At 37.6% G+C, this 23,602-nt stretch overlaps 1 long non-coding RNA gene across 1 annotated transcript in view; it reads right to left on the reverse strand.

The window, feature by feature from the left end:
* LOC122815641 overlaps window positions 1–22,123 on the reverse strand; it is a 140,448-nt gene extending 118,325 nt beyond the window's left edge. The window contains exon 1 of the long non-coding RNA XR_006366978.1: window positions 21,115–22,123. This is a non-coding gene — a long non-coding RNA (uncharacterized LOC122815641). The remainder of the gene's footprint in view (window positions 1–21,114) is intronic.
* Window positions 22,124–23,602: the final 1,479 nt, after the last annotated feature.

A 23,602-nucleotide genomic window follows, 5' to 3' on the forward strand; every position in this document is an offset into this window, starting at 1 on the left:
TAAAATACATATTAACACAGTAATACAAATATCTAGAAGTGGGATCTTTAGAAAAGGTTAGGAGCAAATTACATAGAAAAAAAGAAAACAATACATACAGAATTATGTTTTGGAGGCAGGAATTGATCGATTTAAGTAATGCTGGATTGATGATAATTGTATAAAAGAAGATATGCTATGCATAATGTTAGTAACTGTGAAAATGTTTTTTTTAATTTTTTTTTTATTTAACATTTGTTTATCAGGAAAGTCCGACTTGAAATGAAGCCAATTTTCTGTTGAGGCCTGGGGAGAAATGCTCTAGACACATGTCTTTGCAACATGGGAGGAAACAGGAGCACCCAGAGGAAACCCACATATACTCAGGCGGGACATGCAGACTCCACACAGAAGGCACTCCAGCCAAGAATTGAACCATACAGCCTCTTGCTGTGAGGCAACAACACTACCACTGCACCATATCCAAATGTTAAAATTGCTTATCTTTTATATAAATGTAGGATCCAATGTTGTCTATAACCTTTGGATTGTTGGATCCAACTGAGTCCAACTTCATTCTCTTTTTTTAAAGCAGGACTCTGACTCTTACTCTACCCATAATTCTCTCTACACCACTTTAGTATCCCAGATATCGTCTGCTGCCAGAAGCATCCAGATGAATATCTGAGGGCTAGTAACCAAAACCAAACACAAACTGATAGTTGGAACAACGAGAAGGAAGAAACACCAATAAAGAGAAGTGCAGCTAAGCCAAGCAAACCTTCACGATAACAAGTAATGCGTAGTTGTATGAAAAAGCAGAAACACCACCATAACGTACCAGATAATCCTTTATTGACCTAGGTTTCGTTCATCTACGAACTTCATCAGAATATCTGAGGGCTCTCTAAAGTGATAGGAGTTGTTCTCTTCACTTTTACAATTTTCATAATTATGATTCCTTTCCTATCTAAATTAGTGTTGTTTTTAGTGAACAGTTGATAGTTATTGGGCTAATAGTTTAAAAAATAGTAATAATTACAATAATATTTACATATTTAGCTACTTCTCTTCCGTACATATGCTATTTTTTACTATAGCTAGAGCACACTTTGTTGCTGTGAAGCAATTTTGATAGTATTTATCTTTAACTTTTTAAAGTTTAGATAGAACTTAGTATTCCTTTTATTGTTTACTGTTAAGTAGAAGTGTTCCATCAATGCTCCCACTTGTTAGATCTCTGCAAGTGCTTTCTACTTTTGAATAGTGAGTTTCAATAACGAATATATTCTGGTGGTGTTTTATACCTATAATAACAGATAAGGTCCAAGGATTTAAAAAAGTGCACGGCCTGTAGGCACAAAACTCCCCCCACAGTACCTTTACTCATTTTGTATCTACTGATTGGGTGCTGCCCATTTAGATACTGTATGCAAGGCCTGTGCCTTCTTTGGCACCTCAGCCATTGAAACTAAACAAGAAAAGATAATTTTGAAAGGACTTCTACCACCTCAGATAGGGTCTACCCAGATTCATCCACTGCTTCATTTCTCCAGGCAAGAAACAAGACAGGCCTATAAAAAAAGGAAAAACTGAAAGAAAGAAAAGAGGAAAAGAAAAGTGAAAAACCAAGGAAAAGGGCCTTGAAGCCAAATGATTCTATGGGTCCAGATGCTGAGATGTCTCAGAAGTTAGATCCACCAGTTCCTTGGGCCTGATCTTCTTCTCTATGGCTCTGTTCTTCCCTGGAATTGGTGAGCTCAAGACTCCACCCTCTTATCCTTTAAGAGAAGAAATTCTTCTGTGCAACATCTTTGAAGTCCACCTGGTCATTTAGAAGCCTTACAGAGATAGACATCGATAGAATGATGAGGAAGTTCTTGAGAATGCAGATTCAGCTTGGGGTTCTCTCAGTGCCATCCACCTCAAATGCACATGCAGCAGGTCTAACAACCTCCCCTTTGTTATCTCCGGTACTTGTCCACCCTTCTAGTACAGCTCCTATGAGTCCAGGCTCCACTGGTGTACTTTTACTAGAGCCGACAGTCCAAATGACTTTAACACCAATAAAATCCTTGACCTTCTTGATTCTGATTCACTCAATTAGGATGAACATCTGAGCCAAAGTGTCAACACTGAGGTTTAGGGAGGTGAATTGACTTCAAAGTTTTTGGGGCCATCTCCAGCTCTCATGGCCTTGGTTCTCAACAGTTTGGGTATGGGGTCATTTTCAGAGCCAAGGCCTATCAGGAATCATTCTCAGGTGGCAGGAAAGTTTCTTTGGCATCAACTGTGGTTTCAGCCTTTCAGGCCTTTAAAAGGGTTTTTGCCAGACAAGGAGAAAATGCATTATCTTCCAGCTTGGCTCTGTCCCAGCCTTAGGTGAATACTGCTTCCCCTTCCATTCATTCTAATAGACATGGACATTCAATACCAAAAGGCCAAGAGGTCACTCACTTTGTGAGTCTGCAGTCAGATTCAGACCTTTCGGATGTTTCTCCGAGACATGGTCACAGGAAATAGACGTGCAAATGGAAGCACTTAGACTCATCACCACAGTCAAGTCACAGAAGATGCAGACTTGGAAGAAGGTGAAGATTCCCCCAAATCCTCTTTAGAAGATGTCACTTTTGGCAACATACTTGAACTGATGAAAAAAATGAGGGGATTGGTCCACCAATGATCTCTCACTGGACAAATCTGTGTTCCTCAAAGCTTTTAGTGCTGGCTCATCTGCATTGTAGGTGGTACCACCCACTGATCCTCTTATAGACCTTGTGGCTCAATAGGCTTGGAAGGATCCTGATGTGGTGGAACCTATTGCTAAAAAGCTTGATACGATATTGGTATCCACCAAGGATAGGAAACGACAAAAAAGTACTGTTCAAAGAATGTTATTCTGTCCACCCCCTTAAAAGAAAATCAAGGGCTTTGGACAGATTTGGGAAAGGGACCTATGTTTCAGTGACATTTGCCCTCAAAGTGCTGAACTGCTTAGCACATATGACACATTTCCAGCGGAACTTTATCAAAGAACTTACCAAGTCACTGTCAGATAAATTACCAGAGGACGTTCAGGAAACCTGGACTCCCAACTGTCTATTCTTCAATCTATATCGAACATGGCCATGCTTCTGCTATGCAACAAGGCTGATGGCACATCTAGTGTAGCAGACACTGGCATTACAATGCACTGGCATACTTGGCTGCACCTTTGTAACTTTTTTTGGAAGGTTTCAAGATATTCTTTGTCAATACCCCTTTTGATGGGTTCATACTATTTGGATGAAAAGTAAAAGATGTGCTGACCAGGAGTGAAAAGATGGTAAAACCCTGTCTGCCATGGGAATGCATTTCTCTGCTCCCCAAAGAACATTTTCTCAGAATCAGAGGGATGGGAAGAAAGTGGGGTTCAGGAAGTCACAGGGCTATCACCATGACAGTCCTCCCTTAGGAGGTAATTCTAATGGATGTCACCCCAAAAGCAGTTGCTGACCTCAGAATCAGAGTTTCCATGGTCCCTTCACTGAAAAACCCTACCAGCACTCCTGAAATGTTGCACAACTGCTGCACTTTGGAGGCAGTTGAATGACTTATCCCTGCAACTACAAGCTTGGCAGAACATCACAACAGATTCTTGGATGTTACGGATAATAATCAGAGGCTACTCCATCCCTTTTCTTATCCACCAAAGAAAAAGAGAAAAATTCCACACATAGCACCCAATCAGTGAGAATCGAGAGCAGCAGAATTTTCCAAGCTGCTAGAAAAAAAAAGAGTCATCCAACAAGTCCCCTAAGACCAGTTAGAATCTGGAGTCTATTCCATGTACATTTTAGTACCCAAAAAGACAGGGAACCTCAGACCAATTTTGAACCTGAGTCATCTCAATTTGTGAAACAGATAAAATTCCAGATGATTTTGCTTCAACCCGTACTACCTCTTTTGAGGAAGGACAACTGGATGTGCTCTATGGATCACCAGATGCCTATTATCACATAAAGATAGAGACACAATATGGGAGATTTCTCCATTTCTAGCTGGGAAACAATCACTGTCAGTTCAGCATCACTGCCCTACAGTCGCACCATAGTCCCCAGGGTGTTTACATAGATGATGCTAGAGCAGCAGTGCATCTCTGTCTAAGAATCCAAGCTTTCTCATGCTTAGGTGATTGCCTTCTCACTCCTACCTCCAGGGATCTACTGCTTCAACATTGGGACCATTTGCTCCAGTTGCTACATAATCTGGGTATAACAGTAAATCACTTCAAAAGTCAGTTGATTCCTATGCAACAGATAGAATTCATCAGATGCTACCTAAACACAACTCTTCAAATAGTCAAATTACCATATTACATGGTGCTTTTCCTCTGTCGATTTGCCACCCAACTCATCCAATATCCTTCTCTTCATGTTAGACTAATACTTCATCTTCTAGGCCTAATGGCTTTAACAGTAACTCTGCTACCCTTATCCAGGTTCCACATGAGACTTTTTCAGTGGACCCTTTCAGTTCAGTGGTGTCAGAACATTCACCATCTCCATTCCAGGATTCATATCACACAAGTATGCAAGGCTCCCATCGGATTATGGATTACCTATGTCAGTAACAGAAGAATGGCCATTCTAACAGGTACAGCCATTGGTCACAGTAGCCATGGATGTCTTTCTTCTGGGTTTGGGGGGGGGCATTTAGAAAGGAGGATGTTCCAAGGTTCTTGGTCACATCTAGAGGCCAATTTTCATATCAATGCCTAGGAGATGAGGGTTGGTTCTCCTAGCATTGCAGACCTTCCAGGATTTCCTTTCCAAGGGTGTGATTTCTGTCTATACAGACAACATGGCTGTAGTCTGGGATGCCAACAAACAAGGGGGAACTCACTCATACCCTCTTTTCAGGACGCCATTACAGTGTGGCAATGGGCAATGTCTTCACATTGTTTTCTGTTAGCAGTGCATATCCTAGGGACATCCAATGTACTAGCGAACAAACTGAGGAGGTCAATACTTATACCTCATGAGTGGTCATTCAACCAAACAATGGCAACTGATATTTTCAGCTGCTGAGGCCAACCTTGCTGTGACATCTTCCCATCCTACCTGAACAACAAATGCAGCAGTTACTTTGCCCTGATCATTCCAGAGCGACAATCACCAAGAGATTTTCTAATCCACAGTTGTCCCCCAGGATTCCTCTGTGCCTTTCTTCTAATACCACAAATAACCAAATTTATTCAGAAAGCCAGAAGGTGCAAGACCAAAATAATCTTTATTGCTTCCCCTTGGCAAGTTTGATTCCCCTTCCTGTGGTCTCATCTGGTACATCCAATTTGGATGTTGGATCAGTATCCAAATCTTCTAAGTCATCCATCCAGGCTGCCTCTTCTGAACCTAACGTCCATGATATTGACTGCTTGGTTCCTCCAGTTTTAACCATAGCCAGAGAGGCCAGTTTTTCTGCATCAGAGGTCTCAACTTCTCAAAAACAATCCACGAAAAAGATATTGCCAAAGTAAATAGAAAAGCTTTTCCATTTGGGGCTTGTCAAAGGCTTTAGATCCTTTCTCAGTACTTCTCATTCTATTTTAGAATTTTTGTCAGAACTTTTTTTCAAAGTGTATCCAGTTTTTCAATTATCAAAGAACAAATGGCTGCTATTTCTAATTTTCATGTTAGACAAAATGACACCTCCACAGTATCTCTGAAAATTTCCAAGGCCTTCCTCAAGGGAAATGTTTTGATAAGACCTCCAGTTAGGGACTAATTTTGCTCCAAACCTTGACTTGCTCCCCTTTTGAACCAGCAACCTATGCAGAAGTTCCTTTCTTGGAAGATGATTTTCCCAGTTGCGGTTACTTCAGCAAGATGAATTTCTGAGCTACAAACATTTTCATGTAAAACTGTATTTAATTTTTTCATAAAGACAGAATGGCATTAAAAAACTAACTCATCCTTTCTCCCTACGGTGACATCCAAACCAAATCTAAATCAGTCTACTGATCTACCAGTGTTCTTCCCAAGATTCTCAAACTAAGGAGAGTATATCTTGCACATGTTTGATGTTCATTATCAGCTCAGATTCTAAAGGATTTCAGAAAGTCAGACTTATTATTTGTAACCTACTCCAGGGCAAAACTGAGTAAGGGCATTTAAAAAATTATCCTGTCAATATGGTTACCAGAATGTATTTCATTTGCTTACACTAATAGCAGATTATCTTTACATCAAAATCCTGAGCTCATTCTACAAGAGCAGTAACTACCTCTGCAGTCTTTATGAATAGAATTCCAGTTGATGATATTTGTGCAGCACAAATTGGTCCACTGTTCATACTTTTGTGTCTCATTATAAAGTGGATGTAAATCTAGATCACAGTCATTCTTTGGTTCCACCATCCTCAGTAATGTCCTTCCTTGATACCACCTGGATAATTAGCAGCTTGGGAATTTGTCCCAAACATTGATTCAAATGAATATGAAAGTTACATACTTACCATAATGGTAGCTCAGTGTTGCCTTATTTTTGCCCAGTTCAACATCCTTACCTCCTTCCCCTTTCCAATATTCTCACTCATGGTGACCAAGTAGACCTCACCTGAGCTTAACAGCTCTCTATGCTGTTGCCTTTCTTTATTTCTTCAGATAATTTGTATTATATAGTCCTATGGTCTCTTGTAGTTTAATTTCTCCAAGTCTTTTGGGTTTCTAATACCATGACAGGAATGAATCCCATTCCTAAGTTAAAGTATGATTAAAGTTCATGAAATTAGTATTGTTTAAATCTTTGTTGTTAGCCAAAAGTGTTTTTCACAGGACCCACAAAGTGCTGAGTCCTTCTGCAGTTCATACAGAGTTATATATATATATATCAGTAGCATATCTAAATAAGACTAGAAATTATTTTTTTGTGAGACCCATTGCTCCTACTACTACTACTGGAACTGTGTGAGTATCCTTTTTCCACATTGCCCTTGTTTCTGTCTGCAAATCATGGTGTTTTATGAATTTGTGTTTCTCTGTACATAAGACACTAATTATTGTGTGTAGCAATTTCAATGATCAATGCTACTTTTGTCTTCTTTTCATGGACTACTATATCTGTTTTCTTGCATCTATTTTTGAACTGGTGGTACTACGTGATCCAATGCAATACAAACATCATCATTCTCTACAATGCTTGGTGGCTCATGTTTCCAATGCTTCTCAGCTACTTCAGTATTGTAATGTTTACACAATCCTCAGTGCAACAGTCTTGCCAAATTATTATGCCTTTGAATATACAGGCCCCCTGCCATTAGTGTATCACATCCAGCAACATGTACTACTGTTTCCTGTTCTGTTTTACAGAACCTGCATTTGTCTGTTTTTCCCACATGTTCAATGGACTTTGTAAACTGGACTGTACATAATCCACTATCCTGGGATGCTAATATTAGCCTTTCAGCTTTTGGTTTAAATTCACCTCTCCTTAACCATTCATGCATCAGATCATGATCCACATGAGGCTCTTACAGGTATTTTATATACTTGCAACTATATTTATTCCTTTTCCACATTTATTCCCTTCTCATCTGATCCTTCTCCTTATATGCTTTCTTGTGTTTTTTGGCACATTCAGTTGTTGCCTGATTTATCTACTTCTGGTTTGGTTTCCATTCCTGCTTGACACCGTTATGCTTCTGCTAAACTAAGCAGGGAAGTTATCTTAGATATTTTCTTTTCATGTTTCAAAACTTCCACTTTGTTTGGACCTGATGAGGTCAGCAGATATTGTATGCAGTCCTACAACTGCAGATCTATACATGTAATCAATTTTGAGTAGGCCCATACCGTCTTCAGAATGACGGATATATAACCTTGGCATGTACTGATTTTTAAATATCATTTCATAAGCATGAATCATGTTTCCTGTTTTCCTGTCAAACTTATCCAATACAGTTGTGGGATGACTGTCTGGCCCCAAAAGGTAAGTTAGAACAGGAAAGGCAATTGGTTTACAGCTTGGACCTTGTTCCTAGATGCCATGGCTGTTTTCAGTATTAACTGTAGTCTTCTAAAATATCTTTACTGAGTTTTGTTCTCATTTGTTCATGTTTTATTGCTGATCCTTCATCAATTCCCAAATATTTATACACTCCCTCCCACTCAAGTTTCTTTATATCACATTCCTGTTCCAGACTGATATTTTCTTGGTGCTGCAACTTTCCTGATTTAAATGTTGCTTTTGCACATTTATCAAGACCAAATGACATTCTTATATCATCTGAAAAAGTTTTGACCACTTCCAGTTGTGTTTTCAGCTTCTCATCTGATGAACTGTACAGTTTTAAAATATCCACAAAAAGAAGATGAGAAGTCCTTACACTCTGTTGTTGTTTGGGAGCCAAATTGTAACCATGAGCTAATCTGTTAAGTGCACAGCTTAATGGGTTAAGGGTAAGACAAAGGAGCAGCGGTGACAGAAAGTCATCTTGAAATATGCCCATTTGAATGTTTATCCCTGGGATAATAATTTATCCTTTATCATTGTTTAAATGCAAAGTGGTTTGCCAATGGGTCATGGTCACTGTAATATAACTAAGCAATGTAGAGTGTACCTTATACATCTGTAAGCACTCCCTTATCCAAGAATGAGAGATGCTATCAAATGCTTTTTTGCAATCTATCCAAGCCATACTTAAATTCTTCCTCATTTTACAATTCTCCATTATGACTTTATTTAACGAGTGATCCTTTGTTCCATATGACTTTCTTTTGTTACCCCTTTGTTCTATTGCCATGATTGAGTTTTTTTCTAAATGACTATAAACTCTGTCAGCATCAAATCCAGTATATAGTTTATATATTGTCTGAAGGCAAGTTATGGGCCTATAGTTTTTAGGATAGCTTGCAGGTTCACTTTTAATGAGGAGTATCATTTTTCCTGTTGTTAACCAGGTTGGTGTCTGTTCTGGGTGCATATATAAGTAGTTCTTACTCAGGCTAAATCTTCATGCAACAATGTTAATACTTTTAGTTAGAAGTTATGTACTGCATCCAAGCCTGGGGTTTTCCATTTAGCAGCTTTTCTTAATTGTGTTTAAAAGGATACTAAAGGGATAACTGTAAGTAAAAAATTGCTCTTATTAATATCTGTATAAAACATTTCATGATGTAAATTGCATGTTATAGTGTAAAAAAAGTGTTGTATATTAGGAAATCAGGGGTATTATACATGTGGTGTGAATCCTTTCAGTGACTGCTATATATGTTAAAGATACTAAAGTAAACAAGCTTCTTTTTTAGTTAGAAGATAGCTATGCTTTACACAGTAACCATTTGACATGCTGTGAGCCACTAGAGCAAGTCCCAAAATGCGGAGACTGAATGGCTAAAAGATCAGACTTGTATATACTAAGTTCAAGATGCCATTTCTTGGAATATGCCCTTTTCGTTGAGGTATAGTGATCTTGGGGTTGGTATATATAAGTTTGGGGGTGAGGGAGGCCTGCCCCCCACTGCAAAAAAAAGTTTTAAGGAGAAGTAAGATGTTTGAGATTCACTCTTCTCCTGTATTTTTGGTCTTTTTTCAGCTTTTTGTCAGTCAGCATGTTGAATGTCTATATTTCAATAGGGAGCCACTTTCTACTGTGTAAAGATAAGGAAAGCTGGGGAAAAGCAAGTTTAAGTTAATATTGTATGATCTTGGGCTGCTGGGGTGGTGTTAGGGTGTAAAAGTGTACTGATTTTATTATATATATAATTAAAATAATAATTTCCCTTGTTTTTACAAGGGTAGATATCTAGATTAATGCCCCTGGCTTGAGCTATGGACATTTCTTTAAAAATATATTCTTGAAAGACCACAGAAAATAATGAAAGGTATGGGAAAATGTTGGGTTTCTTGAATCTGCAGAGTTATTAGCTTGCTTTCTTTTTTTTTTTCCATTAGCAAATGCTGTTATTGGGAAGCATGAAATCTGCAGGTGAAGGCAGCTGGCCGGGAGAATATTGTACATTGTGTTCTAAATGAAAAGTACAAAGATTCCTGCAAAGGTGTTAGCTGATTTTTTTTTAATTGCTGACAAGCTGTCTACAGGTGTAATTAATTAATATTGAGAGTTCTGTGCATTCTTTGCTGGGATAAATGAAGAATTTGAAGGTACAGTAGCCAGTGTACTTTTTCTTATGGCTAAATTTTAATGCTATCTGAAACCATGCAAACTGTTTTTCTCATCTGGGAGGGGAACAGAAATACAAAACGTACAAACAGCAATCAACATGAGAAGGGACATAGATTGCAACATGTGCTTTAGCTTGAATAACTTTAAAATTTAGATTAGGTAGTGCATGTGGTATAGTCATGAATTTGGAGTAATTGCCCCTATCTGGAGTGTTAAACTTCATTTGTTTAAAATGTACTTATTGTGTGTGTTTGTTCTAAGATGTGAACATGTATTTAATTTTCTGTTTAATGGTTTTATTTAGAGAAAAAAAGTCTTGAAAATGTTACATAGGTTCAAACATCTTCTGTTTGAACAGAGATGAGAAGAAGCAGCAGTATAAAAGATCAGCCTACCAAACTGTGTGTGTAAGACAAATGTTGGAAATACACATTCAAAACAGCTGTCATGTATAACAGGGGGAAGCAACAGCTTTCTATTATAATGGCTACTCTGTCTGTATTATCTTGGAATGTGAATGGCCTTAAAAGTATAGACAAAAAGGAAATGGTATTGAATTATATTAAGAAATATAAAGTGCAAATAGTAATAATTCAGTAGACATATTTGGACAGAAATGAGCATGTGAATTTGAGAAAGGATTTTTGGGATGGATATTCATTAGAATATCAGGGACAACAGAAAGGGGGAGTAATAATACTAAGTGCTAGATGGGCTCCAATAGTGATAGAAGAGTAAGAATATAATAATGGGTTTATGGTACTAAGGTGCTATTGGAAAGGGAGGAGGATTATGCTGACGTATTTATATTCCACCAAAAACTGCTTTTATGGAGCTTAAGAAAATTTGGGGATAAATAATCAGCTTTTAGCAGGAATATTATGTATATGTGGGGATTAGAACTTGATTTGTAATAGTAAGTATGTATTAGGGGACCTAGAAAGGAAAATAAAACAAAGGAGGGTAGGCTTCCAAAGAAATTTATGAAAATATTTGGTATGGAAGATGTGCATTCAGTAGTAGGAACTCAGACATAATTTACATAGTATTCCCTGAGGAATAATAGCTGGGCTAGATTGAATAGAAATTATATTTCACAGGAACATGTGCATTTAATTGAAAGCTTAGACACATATCCAATAACTATTTCAGATCATTCACTAATAACACCTAAGATAAAAATACAGAGTAAAGAAGTAGAAATGAGACACTGGTGTTTTCCCATGTACCTGTTAAAAAGAAAGACATTTAAGGAATGAGAAGTGGAAATTACTCTTTGGTTGTTAAGTGAAATAATTTCTTCAAAAGGGATAAAATGACAATGGAGTTTAAAATACAGTAGAAATAAATAGAATAGCTGAAAATTATTAAACTATTGCAGAATAAGGGGAACCTCAAAGAACACGAAGAGCAACTACAGAGTGCTAAATGGGAAATAAGGGAGGATTTGGATAATATATATGAATTTAGAAATATTGCAGTTAAGCAGTTATTTTCTATAACAACTCCAGATCACAAAAACTTTAAACATAATGATTTAGGCAACTGAATGTAGAAAGGGTTGTCACCAAACTGAGGGATCCTAGAGAGTATACACAAGATGAGATTTTGTCAAGTTGGTCTGACTTGAGTTCCCTAAGAAAGGGTATAGCAGCTCCATATTATGGACCGCAGTTTACAGAGCCTAGTTCAACCTTATCTTCAGCTGAGAGGTACTCTGATCATGTGCGTATTGCTTTATTTTTTACTAGAGATCAAAATGCGTTATGTAATATTTTTAAACAATTTTGGCCTATTCTACATGTTGATTCCGATCTGGGGAATATTGTTGGTCCTAATCCCAAGTTTGTGTTTAGGAACAAGAAAAATCTGAAGCGGATTCTTTGTGGTAGTAGAGAGTTAGGAAGAGAGAGTGAGTTTGGTCAGGATGGTGTTACATTACCTTGTGGTAATTGTAATTTTTGTGAATACATTGATACTTCTTCAGTTTTTGAACATCCTGATTTACATAGGAGTTTTTCTTTTAATGTCAGTGCTGATTGTATGACTATGAATGTTGTTTATCTTGCTCAGTGTACATTCTGTATGTCTTTTTATGTAGGCAAAACTAATCGTAGCCTTCGTGATAGGATTAGAGAGCATGTCTATAGCATTAGGAAGGGTATTACTGCCAATGCCCTTTCCAAACATATTATGGCACTTGGGGAATTGCATCATTTTGTCTTCAGAGTTATAGATTTAGTTTTGCCCAATATACGCATGGGCAACATTTGCAATCATACTGAGTTTAAGGAAAATAATTGGATGATAATTTTTAGAGCTGATAGAGGCCATGGTCTTAATGAACGTGCTTCCATTAAACCCCTTTTGAAGAAACAAAGGTTATTTAGATGAAATATGTCATTAAACATTTTAATATTTTTAGTATAATATGTCCTTTTATACTTTTAGTATAATATGCTTAGAACGAATCATATGAGTTTTTTAGGGATTTCTTATTGTACATTTTTATGTGGTTTTCCTTTAAGTTGATTTGGTTAATTAATTAGTTGTGAATCGTTATTGGTTCATTTGAATTAATTTATTGTGTGTATATATATATATATATATATATATATATATATATATATGCGTGTTAATTTTTGGTTTATGATTTATGAAGGTCTGAGGAAGCATTTTTATGTGAAAGCGCTTACCGTGGTTTATGAATTAAAACTTTTTATTCAGTTTATTAGCAAAACAATGATGATCTAGAGGAAAGCAGATAGTAAGAAAACAGTGCTGTTGTTGATGGGTCTCAATGCAGAGAAATTATTCAACAGAGTAAGCTTGGACTTTATGATTAGGGAATTAGAAGCATTTGAAATACCTGTTACAATAATTGGGTTAATTAGGAGGCTATATGAAGGATCAGAGACAAGAATTAAGGTGGGAGGGTTCCTCTTTTATAAGCTGTGTTTGAAGACAGGAACCAGGTAGATGTGCCATCTTTACCTTTTGTTATTTGCTTTAAATTTAGAATCATTAATAATGAAAATTAGGGTCACATAAGTTGAAATATATAACTGATACATACCTCTCAACTGTTCAGATTTTCACAGAATGTCCAGATTTTTGCCTAATATTTTTGGTGTGCTTCTCATAAAATATTGGTTTTCTGGAAATTCACTGACAAATCATTCAGGATTAAAGTCAGGAAATAATGATAGACATCTGAGTTTCAAACATCATATCCTTCAGAAAATGATAATGTAAAACCTGTTATTCTATCAACTTTCTAAGTTTGTAAGAGTGATATTTAAAAAATTGTCCCTATTTCAGGCCCTTCTCCCCCCACTATTTATGGCTTTCTCCAGATTTCTTGTTCCAAGAGGTTGAGAGGTCTAAACTGGTGTGGTAGTACAAAAAAACTTAGCTTTATTTGTGGATGATATTATTTTTATGTGATATATCCAGAAAATGGCATTTCTGTGTTGTGGAACATTTTGAGACAGTTTGTCTTTTTTGACATATAAAATTATAAAGATAAAGCAAAGGCTACAGCATTTAATTATGTGCCCACACATGAATGTGTTCAGCAATATGTATATTTATGGAGGACGATAAAATTAAGTATTCAATTGTATGGATTAAAAAGGATTATGTTTTGGCAGTGCATATGTGGGAAGAGACTAAACAAAAGATTATACAAAAGCTGTGAAACTAGAAGCTCCTGTTTATGGATATGGATAGTAATCTTTAGTCCCTTTAGTTTTATGTGCAGGTCAGGCATATTTATATCAACCAGAGGAGAAGTTGTGGACAATAATTAACAAAGAGTTGAAGGAAGTTATTTATGAGGGGAAGAGGGTGAGAGTTAAGTGGTTGGGGGTTGGTATAAGGGGTTGAGTGTTGGTATAATGGTTAAGATAGGTTCATAGGTTCATAAGTTGGTACTGGGCTATCTGCCCGAAGGCATATATTAGCCCAGCCATGTTGTGCGGTATTCACCGCTCATTTAGTAGTTCCCTAGACCCTTATACTAGCAGCTAGTACCCTTGGCGCCTATCTAGTAGTGCTGTTGGTGTGATCCCCGGTGTGAACTTTTTGTTACCCATCCACTCATCAAGGTTCCTCTTGAAGAGTGACAGTGAGGGGCTCTGTTTTATGTAGATCGGGACCCTGTTCCATAGTAAGGGAAGTCTCTGTGAAGGGAATCTATCCCTCCAGCATGTTCTATTCATTGTTGTGTTGAGGTTTATATCCCTAGAGCGTGTAGCTTGAGTAGATTTGGTTTTGCTAAGATGGAGCATGTTCAACAATTCTGGGTTGGACATGGCTCTATACGTTAGACAGAGATAGCCTCTGAGAAAGCGGTATGCAACAGGGAACAGTCTTAGCTTTTTCAATCGTGTTGCATAGGGCAACTGTTTGAGGCCAGTAATCCTCTTGGTTAGGTACCTCTGTGGTCTCTCCAGCTGCTGGAGATGTCTAGCCAGGTACATTCTAATTGGTGCATTGTACTCAATAATGGGTCTGATGAGGGAAGAGTAGAGGGGCACCATTACATCCTTAGATCTTGATGTGAATCTTTTTGTGATCAGATGGGTCACATAGAAGGATTTTCTAACCACTTTGGCAACATGGTTATCAAAGGAAAGCTGACTATCTACTTGGGTCCCTAGATCCCCTATTTCTTCTTCAAATTTCAGGGGATTACCTCCTATGTTGTAGTTTGTGGGTACTCTGTTTTTTCCAAAGGGGATTACTACGCATTTTTTTGCATTTAGCTTGAGACCATGGCTTTGACACCATGCATCAGTCTCATTTAGGCCCTTCTGGAGGATCTCCATGTCGGCCGGAGACTCTATTATAGCACTCAGTTTGCAGTCGTCCGCAAACGTAGTCAGCCACAGCCCTTCCATGCTTGCCTGTAAATCTGAGAAGTATATGCCAAACAGGAGGGGCCCCAGGACAGAGCCCTGAGGCACACCACTCCTTACTGGTCTGGATTCGGACATAGATCCCGCTACTCTTACTTTATGGGATCTGTCTGAGAGCCAGTTTGCGATCCATCTTGTGACGTAAGGGTTTATGCCCAGGCTGGTGAGCTGTTTAGCTCACAGACACAAGGTACAGTGTTTGGCAAAATTTAGGAAACTGACTGGGCTTAAAATGCCCTACAAGCACAGCTAGCCTAGTAATTACCTATGAAACTATAAATTGCTCCTTCCCATAGCGCAAGGTGGCTTAGGATTACCTAATTTGTATGGGTATTTTATAAATGTGCAGTTAAGGCTCATAAACATAACACAAGCAGAAGATTATAGTTCAAGGTGAAATGGGATAGTGATTAAGCAGGGGGGGTTAGAAATATGGACAGAGTAGGATTTACAATGCAGATCCTTAAGAAGAATAACAATAACCATACAGAATATTATGTTTATAAAGTTACAGTAAGTATTCTAAGAATTAAGTCAGCATGGGAATGGAGAAAGGAGATTCTGCCAGTAGGGAAGACTGCAAAGAGGTGTACCAACAATAAACAAGAGGGGATTGTAATATGCTGGAGAAAATTGGAAAAGGAACCAAGGTATTGGTAATAAATAACTAGAGAGGGAGAGATAATAGAGTGGGATGAGGATAAGCAGTAGTTTGCACTGTCGGTTAAAGATTGTCTTTCTTAGCAGGGATTGATATCAGAGTATGGGCAAAGAGAAAGGGATAGGGGAGTCCTAAGTAAAGGACCAGGTCTAGTAGAGTTTTCAGTCAAGTCTAGAAGAGAGATTGTTAAAAAGGGATAATTAGTATCACATATAAAGTACTGCTATAAGAATCGATCAGATGAGGCTAGAAATGACTGGGAAGAGAGACAGGAAGAACAAATTACAGTGGAACAGTGGAAGGACTTATATATGGCTCCCAGGTATGCAACAAAGTCCAGAAGGTTTAGGATTTTTGCTGGGAAGTGTTTGCATAGATATTTTTATACTCCAAGTAGACTTCAAAAAAAATCATCAGCTAGAGCGCAAATGCTGCAGGTGTAATCTGAAAGAAGGAAGTAACTGGGAGAATGTTTTCTGGGAGTGTAATGAGTTCGTAGATTTTAAAACTACACTACAGTGTACTCTCTCAGAAATATGGGGACAGCAAATTGCTGTATCTAAAGAAATTACTCTTCTGCACTAGGATACATAATCTGAATTGCCAAGACACCATTAGACCTTATTAAGTTTAACGTTATTGGCTGCCAAAAAAGCAGTTACTAGAAAATGGAAATCAATATCTAAACCAACCAACTGTAAGTGAAGCACTGAATTTTCTTAAAGTGATGAAAGAAATTGAAGTAAGATATTTAGATATGGGAAGAAGCACATTACACAGAAATAAATTAAATTTGTGGAAATGATACATGCAAAATAATGTTCAGGAGAAGGAGGAGTGAGGTTTCAGAAAAGGCAGGAATTGTGCAAAGTATGTAATGCTGGAGTGTATGACAACAGTTATAAAAAAAGAAAACACATATGCAATGTATAATGCATGAAGGAAAAATGTATTATGGTTTGTTTTCCTTTCTATTAATGTATGTGTGCCTATGTCTTAATTGATAATTTAATATAGGTGTTAAAAGAAAAAATGTGCAAGCATCCACACCTCTTATGCCTCCTCAAGTACTAACCAGAATACCTCCTTTCAAATGCTTTGTGTACGAAAGAAAAAAAACATATGACCAGTTCATAATGATTCACATGAAATATAGCATTATTACTTCATTTCCTCAATGGAATAAGTCACAAAACAAATGTTATACTAATTTAACCATTTAAACATGGAGCCCATCACCACCAAGTGTATTTATCCAATTGTATTCATGTTTCAGTATAAGCTACACCACCACCTCTTCTATTTTCATGCACAGTGTGTAATATTGCAAACACAAATTTGTGTGTTCTGTTACATTCTTCAGTATGCTGTATAAAACATTAGTTTTATCCTTTGGGACCAGATTCCAAAAGAGTTGCTCTCGGTGTAAGTCTGCCCTGGTTCTAAAAGACTCGCTATGCATGTAAGTGACTTGCTTTATTGTAAGGCCTAGAGAACCAGATTAGAATGGACCTGCTGTCAGTGTAAGTGGTCATTACAGTAACAGCAAGTCTTCTGGTATCAGGCCCTTTGTCATATTTTTGAAAGCAACAATGCACTGTCTAAATTTTCAATTTGTATTCCTAAATAGAATGCAGGACACATAATACACAAAGCCTATAATACATTTTTAAAAACACAGTCTGCAAACATATTTAAGAAGTACTTCCCAGTAAAAATAAGAAATAAAAGAAATACCTCCTATTTGTTATAGGGGGTACAAAAATCTCCAATTGTATAGACATTGGCATTGCTAGCATTTATAGGCTCATAGGTTTGTACTAGGCTATCGGCCCTAGGGCCTATACAAGCCTAGCCATAACAATTCCCTGGATATTTCTTCCCATAATATTTACTTCCCTGGACCCCTGTCTAGCAGGGCGACTGACGTGATCCCCGAGGTGAATTTCCTATCTCCCATCCAATTGTCAAGGTTCATTTTGAAGACAGCCAAGGAGATGCTCTGCTTGACATGTATGGGCAGTCTATTCCAGAGTATGGGGAGTCACTGGGTCAGAACCTATCCCTCCAGTATGTTAAATATGTATTATAATACTACATATTATAATATGGTATATCTCTTTTTTGACTACATTTAATATTTTGAGTAAAATTTATTTCTTTATAATAAATCTTCATTGCAGATATTTCACATTCTGATTTGTGAATGGTCTTGTTTCACATTAGCAAGTCTTTGAAATGATTGGAGTGTATATATATATATATATATATATATATATATATATATATATATATATATATCAATGTCTCCTTTATTATGTTTATGTTAAGGATAATATAATAACATTACCCTTTGTTATCTACCTTCATGGTATATTAAATGTTTCAGAAAAATATGCTTAACATTTGCAGCTTATGCTGCCATTACCATGTCTTTAGTCATATCCAAAATTATGTGACTAAATCCTCTCACTTTAAAATATTGTATTGTATCTTAAAGTTGTAGAGTAGCTTCTTCATTACAGGTGCTCAGTCTTCATGTTCACAGCATCTGTCCTGACTCCAGGTGAAATTTCTATGTAAGAGAATGAATGGGGTGTGTCCAAATGGGGGAGGGTCAATGATCAGCAGGCATGGGGCAAAAATCAAATGAAAAACACACACACACACATACATATATATATATATGTGGGTTTTATTATTAAATGTATATATATATATATATATATATATATATATATATATATCAAATCATCGAACTTGTATAAGTTCGAACGATGTAATATCAAACCCAAAAGTCCAAAACTGCACAATAACGAACACACAAAACATCGATTTTTTTTTCCCAGGGAAAAAAAATCGTAGTTCCCTAACAAAAATGCATTTCAGCAAATGTCCATTGATCAATGAGTGCTGGGGTAGTACTTTATATTGAAAATACGGAGAGTTGAATGGTAAAACTGTTGAGATAATGTTTCATCGAAAAAGGTGGCTGGAGTTAGTGGGGTGAGAGCATTTGTCCATGTGTGTGTCAGCATTAGGGTTAGGGTCAGGGAGAAGTCAGAGGATAGGTTTTGTATGTTTGTTTGAGAATTTTGGGGCTAGGGTCAGGGTTAGATAAGGGGACAGATGTAGTTTTATTTTTATTTAACATTTGTTTACCAGGAAGGTCCGACTGGGACAGAGCCCATATTCATTAGAGGCCCAGGGAGAAATGCTCCAGATGCATATCTTTAGAATGTGGGAGGAAACTGGAGCACCTGGAGAAAACCCACACAAATGCAGGAAGGACATGAAGACTCCACACAGAAGTTAGCCCAGCCAAGAATCGAACTGGGGAACCTCTTGCTGTGAGGTGCAATTGCTAACCACTGCATGCACCACTGTGTGTGTGTTTATGTGTCTGTGGGTTTGAGTGCATCTTCTGTAGTGGCAGTGTTATGGGAAGGGTTTGGTACTTACGTATTATCGCAACCAGATTTTCAGATTTGCCATACCCGCATACCTGCAGAGATAGGACAGCATGAAACATTTGAATGTGTCATGGTAAGTGCTTACTACTGCCCAGAAACCTCCCACTGTGTTTTGAAGGAAGTAGTGTGTCACAACAGGTATGACGCAGCAGGAGGAAAAAAAGTGAAATTTCCTACTCCTCCGTGGTGCGCCTCATGTGTTTGTGAACTCCACAGTTGCAGCATGCTGTGCAAAGCCTGCATTCCACTTTAACAATCATCACTCCTTACACTGCTTTGGGGTTGTAAGGGTACAAACAGGTGACAAAACAGGTTTCACTGCTGTTTAAAGTCAGGGGAAGCATTTACTCACTACTGTGTAATGCACAGCGAGTACATATCATTACATGAAGAAAAAGCAGGGAGTGATGTATTATATAGACGTCCGCAAACACACATTTTTAAGTACTTCAAGCAGATTCGGAATGACTCAGTCTGCAGTTGTGGTTATGGTGCAGACATTTACTGTTATTATTATGTTGGTAAAAGATGTTATACTGGCCGAGGAAAGTGGTATTTTGACTTTCTCCTACCGTGGCTTGCTTGTTTGTGCTTGCTGTACTTCAGAAAATACATGTCAGTGCTACTCCTGTTATTATTTAAGTTTTCCAAGACCTGTAACATGTTCCCATTGCAAAGATAACATAATGACGTGGTAAAAAATGAAATTAACAGTACTTTCCATAAATGAGCAACAATTGCAGTCAGGACGCCAGAAGAGATAAACTCCTTCCACGGTAACATTACAAATTACAGCAGATCCAAAATCTGGTTGTGATAATATGTAAGTACTGAAGGTGGGGTTTTTATTAAGGTAAGGTGTATGGATAGGGTTGGGAGAAGGGTCAGTGTTAGGATTACAGAGCCCCCTTCCCATCTTAGTAGTGGGTGCTAACCCTAATGCTGCCTCTTCCTCAGCCATAATCTAATACCTTTCCTTAACATTGAAACTATTCAGACAAATGTGAGGCTAATGTTATTGTGTGTGTGTGTGTGGGGGGGGGGGGGTAGTGTGAAGATTGGGAAAGGAAATAGTTTTCCTTTCTTGATCTTTTGTACCTTCAATATTTAGGGTGTTCAGCATTCTCTGTGTTCAAACTGCTTAATGCCAGTTTTTAAACTAACACTAAGAACATTTGAATATATAAAGGTCAATTTTATACATACGTACGTGTGTGTGAGAGAGAGAGAGAATGAGAGTGGAAAATTCATTTAGCCAGTTAAGTGAATAAATAAATGAAACTGAAAAAGCTTTTAGCGCTCACCAGCAGCAATGACACTGTTTAATTTTTCTGCAGGCTTCCCTGGCAACACGGTAAAATTACATATTTTGATTCAGTGCACTGTACATCCATCCTAGTCACTTACATGAAAATATGTGCCTTGTGACAAATCTGATTTAGCCTTCCAGCTCCTTTTCTTGCTGTCGCAAGTTGTAGGTTTTTAACATTTCTATGACTGCATAACTTATTGTTTCTTTTGATAATGTGGTGAAGACCCAGTGGACCTTTTTCAAAACTGACGGGAAGATAAAGTGAATAGCTAGAAGGTAGATTACCTAGTAAATGAAACAACATTTTACATAATAAATAAAAAATAAAGCTAAGAGCCATGTGCAAGGAATAACAGGCAGAAAGAAACAAACAGCAGTGTGTGTGTAAATGGTGGGGACTGTGAGGAGTGATGTGTGTAGTAATTTGGATAGGTGGAAGGTCAAGCATCAAGCACTAGGTAGGTGGAACATAAAACATTTTCACAACATCAAGTCCTAACACATATGCATATATCAGATGGACAGAAATAGGGGAACACATAAAGTTGTGCTTGGGGATAGCGTGCATGGCCAGTATGTACGTATGTATGTTTCTGTGTTTACCTTGTCTTCTTCTAACCTTTCACTTTGCAGGCCTTCGATTAATCTTCGGCGTTGTTTGAAAGTGGAAATGGTTCGCCTATCACATAATATCCTTTTTATTTAAAAAATAAAGATACACATGCATCAATCTGCCAGCAATTGTAGAATAAAAAGTGCCCAATGACCGTGACCTCTTTACGGAAGGACGTTGTTTGAGGCCGGACGTGGAGCTGTCCATGGTATTAGGTTCGGGGTTTGGCAGTCGCCACAGCTTGCAGCAGTAGAAGAGAATGTCATCTAGTGAAGGGCTACTCCTGCAAGGATAGCAGCTTTGTAGTTCGCTGATTGTTGCACATCCTCACAAAAGAAAGCATGTAATTTCTGGTCTTGAAATCAAGGACAAGCAAGTTGAAAGCAATTTTGCCAGCCCCAATTAAGGAGAATTATTTGCAAACTGCGGCCAGTACAAACACCGAACCAACAGCACTTTTGCAGAAAATAAAGTGAGCGAAGACACGGTTGGATAAGGACTTACTCCGAGCCACATCGCCCTTCCTCTCCGAAACATCTCTGGTCATAGGATATAGATAATGTAAGACAAGACCACTAGACCGATAATGGCAAAAAACATTAAGAAAAATATATCCAGCATAACTGCGCCTTATTTCAGTAAATCGTATATCCTCTGGACAGGAGCACTGATGTTGTAGAGAAACTGGATGGGTGAGTTGCTGCAGTAACAGGGGAGGGGGAGTGGTGCGGCTCTTTCTGGAATCCCTGGAGCCTTGGGATCAGACACGCACGTACCGAATTAAACTGCGACAGCCACGACCCCCGGAGCACTTTTCATTATCTAGAGTCATACGTTGCTTGGTCTTGTGAGCTGTACATAAATAGTAAATAGTTTACAATCAGTCGGGCACCGCACTACATAGTTGTTTCCCTGTAGTTATGATGTAGTAGTGCACCTGCCCGGATCGCTGTAACTATTCCGATCAAGACATTCTCCCAAAGTATTCCTGTAAATGTTATCCAATCGTACGTGGTTAGCAGGTCTGTAGCTAGGCGTACACCATATAAAGGCGTGATGTATTAATCTACTTTTAAGAGGGCAGCACTTTGCCAAGCATAAAGGCACATTTTTTAAATGCCCAAGTTCCAAACAAGAGTTCAGTTGAACCAGCACATAATATGATTTTATCCATGATATACTTATCTGTCCAACTAAAGGCTTCTATTGTAGTAATATTAGTATTTGTGCATCTTTAATTTTGTGTTTAAGATATTTATAGCGCGGGCAACAAAAAAATGAAATTTACTTAAGTTAGATACAGCAATGGTAGCACATCAGAAGCTGGACCTATATTTACAAATCGAATATTTCAAGGGGCGGGGGAGTGCCAATAGTATCAAAGTCAGTGTACATTTCCAGAAATCCTGGTTGCACTCCTTTCCCTTGGCAATAATTATTGACAAGCCCTACCAATAGCACTTTCGCAGAAAATGCCCTACGCTCTACGATTTCTGAAATAAAGCGCCACAATGCTGGACATAATTTTTCCTTACTTTTTTGCCATTATCGGTCTAGTGATCTTGTCGTACATTACCCACATCCTATGACTAGAGAGCAACAGATGACACAGGATGAAACTGAAGAGAATGTGGCCCAGGAAGATGCTCTGGAGCTTTCTATAAAAAGCTTGCAGGAAATGGAGAACAAAGAATGTGCCCTCAGTCTAGAAGAAAATGATCTAAGAGAAGAGTTGCTTGATTTAATAGACACGGTCAGATATATTAAGATTATTGAAAGAAATATAATACAGAAAGTCAATAAAACCCCAAAAGTTGGAAGTTTAATAAAATAAATGAATATGGTAATTAGTTCTGTCTATAGAGATTCATGCAATATAACAAGTAAATAGGATATATTACTGTGCAGCTAAATTAATAACAGATAAAGTCTTACCACAAAAACACAGGGCAGGAAAGGAAGGGGAGAAATCAAATGCCATCATGGAAGTATCAAATAGAGAAAACTATAAAGCAATTAAGACAAGAAGTATCACTGTTAGAAGAGTACAGAAGAGGAAACAGATCAACAAAAATAGAAAGGTAGACATGATAAAAACAATGTGGAGTATCAGAATAGATCAGGATCTATTGTGCACTATATCAAATAATAAACATCAGCACAGTCAGGAGAACTTAGAAGATATGCAGATAAATATAAAGAAAAGTACAAAATAAGCAATTTATTGATGACCCAAAAAGTTTTATAGAGAATTAGAAAACATGGCAAAAGAAATTGAAACACCACCAAAAATAGAAAAAAAATAGATACATTTTGGAGATATACCTACCAAGATCCTGTGAAACATAACAAAGATGATAAATGGATAGAAGAAGTAAAAGAAAGAATAAGAAGTTCAAATGTACAGGATATAAAATGGGATAAAGTAATGGCCAGGGAGATTGAAACAAAGTTAAGAAAAGCTCCTAACTGGAAAAC

The sequence above is a fragment of the Protopterus annectens genome, chromosome 11.part0, assembly GCF_019279795.1.
Source record: "Protopterus annectens isolate FY-2018-M chromosome 11.part0, PAN1.0, whole genome shotgun sequence".
Lineage (NCBI taxonomy): Eukaryota > Metazoa > Chordata > Ceratodontiformes > Protopteridae > Protopterus > Protopterus annectens.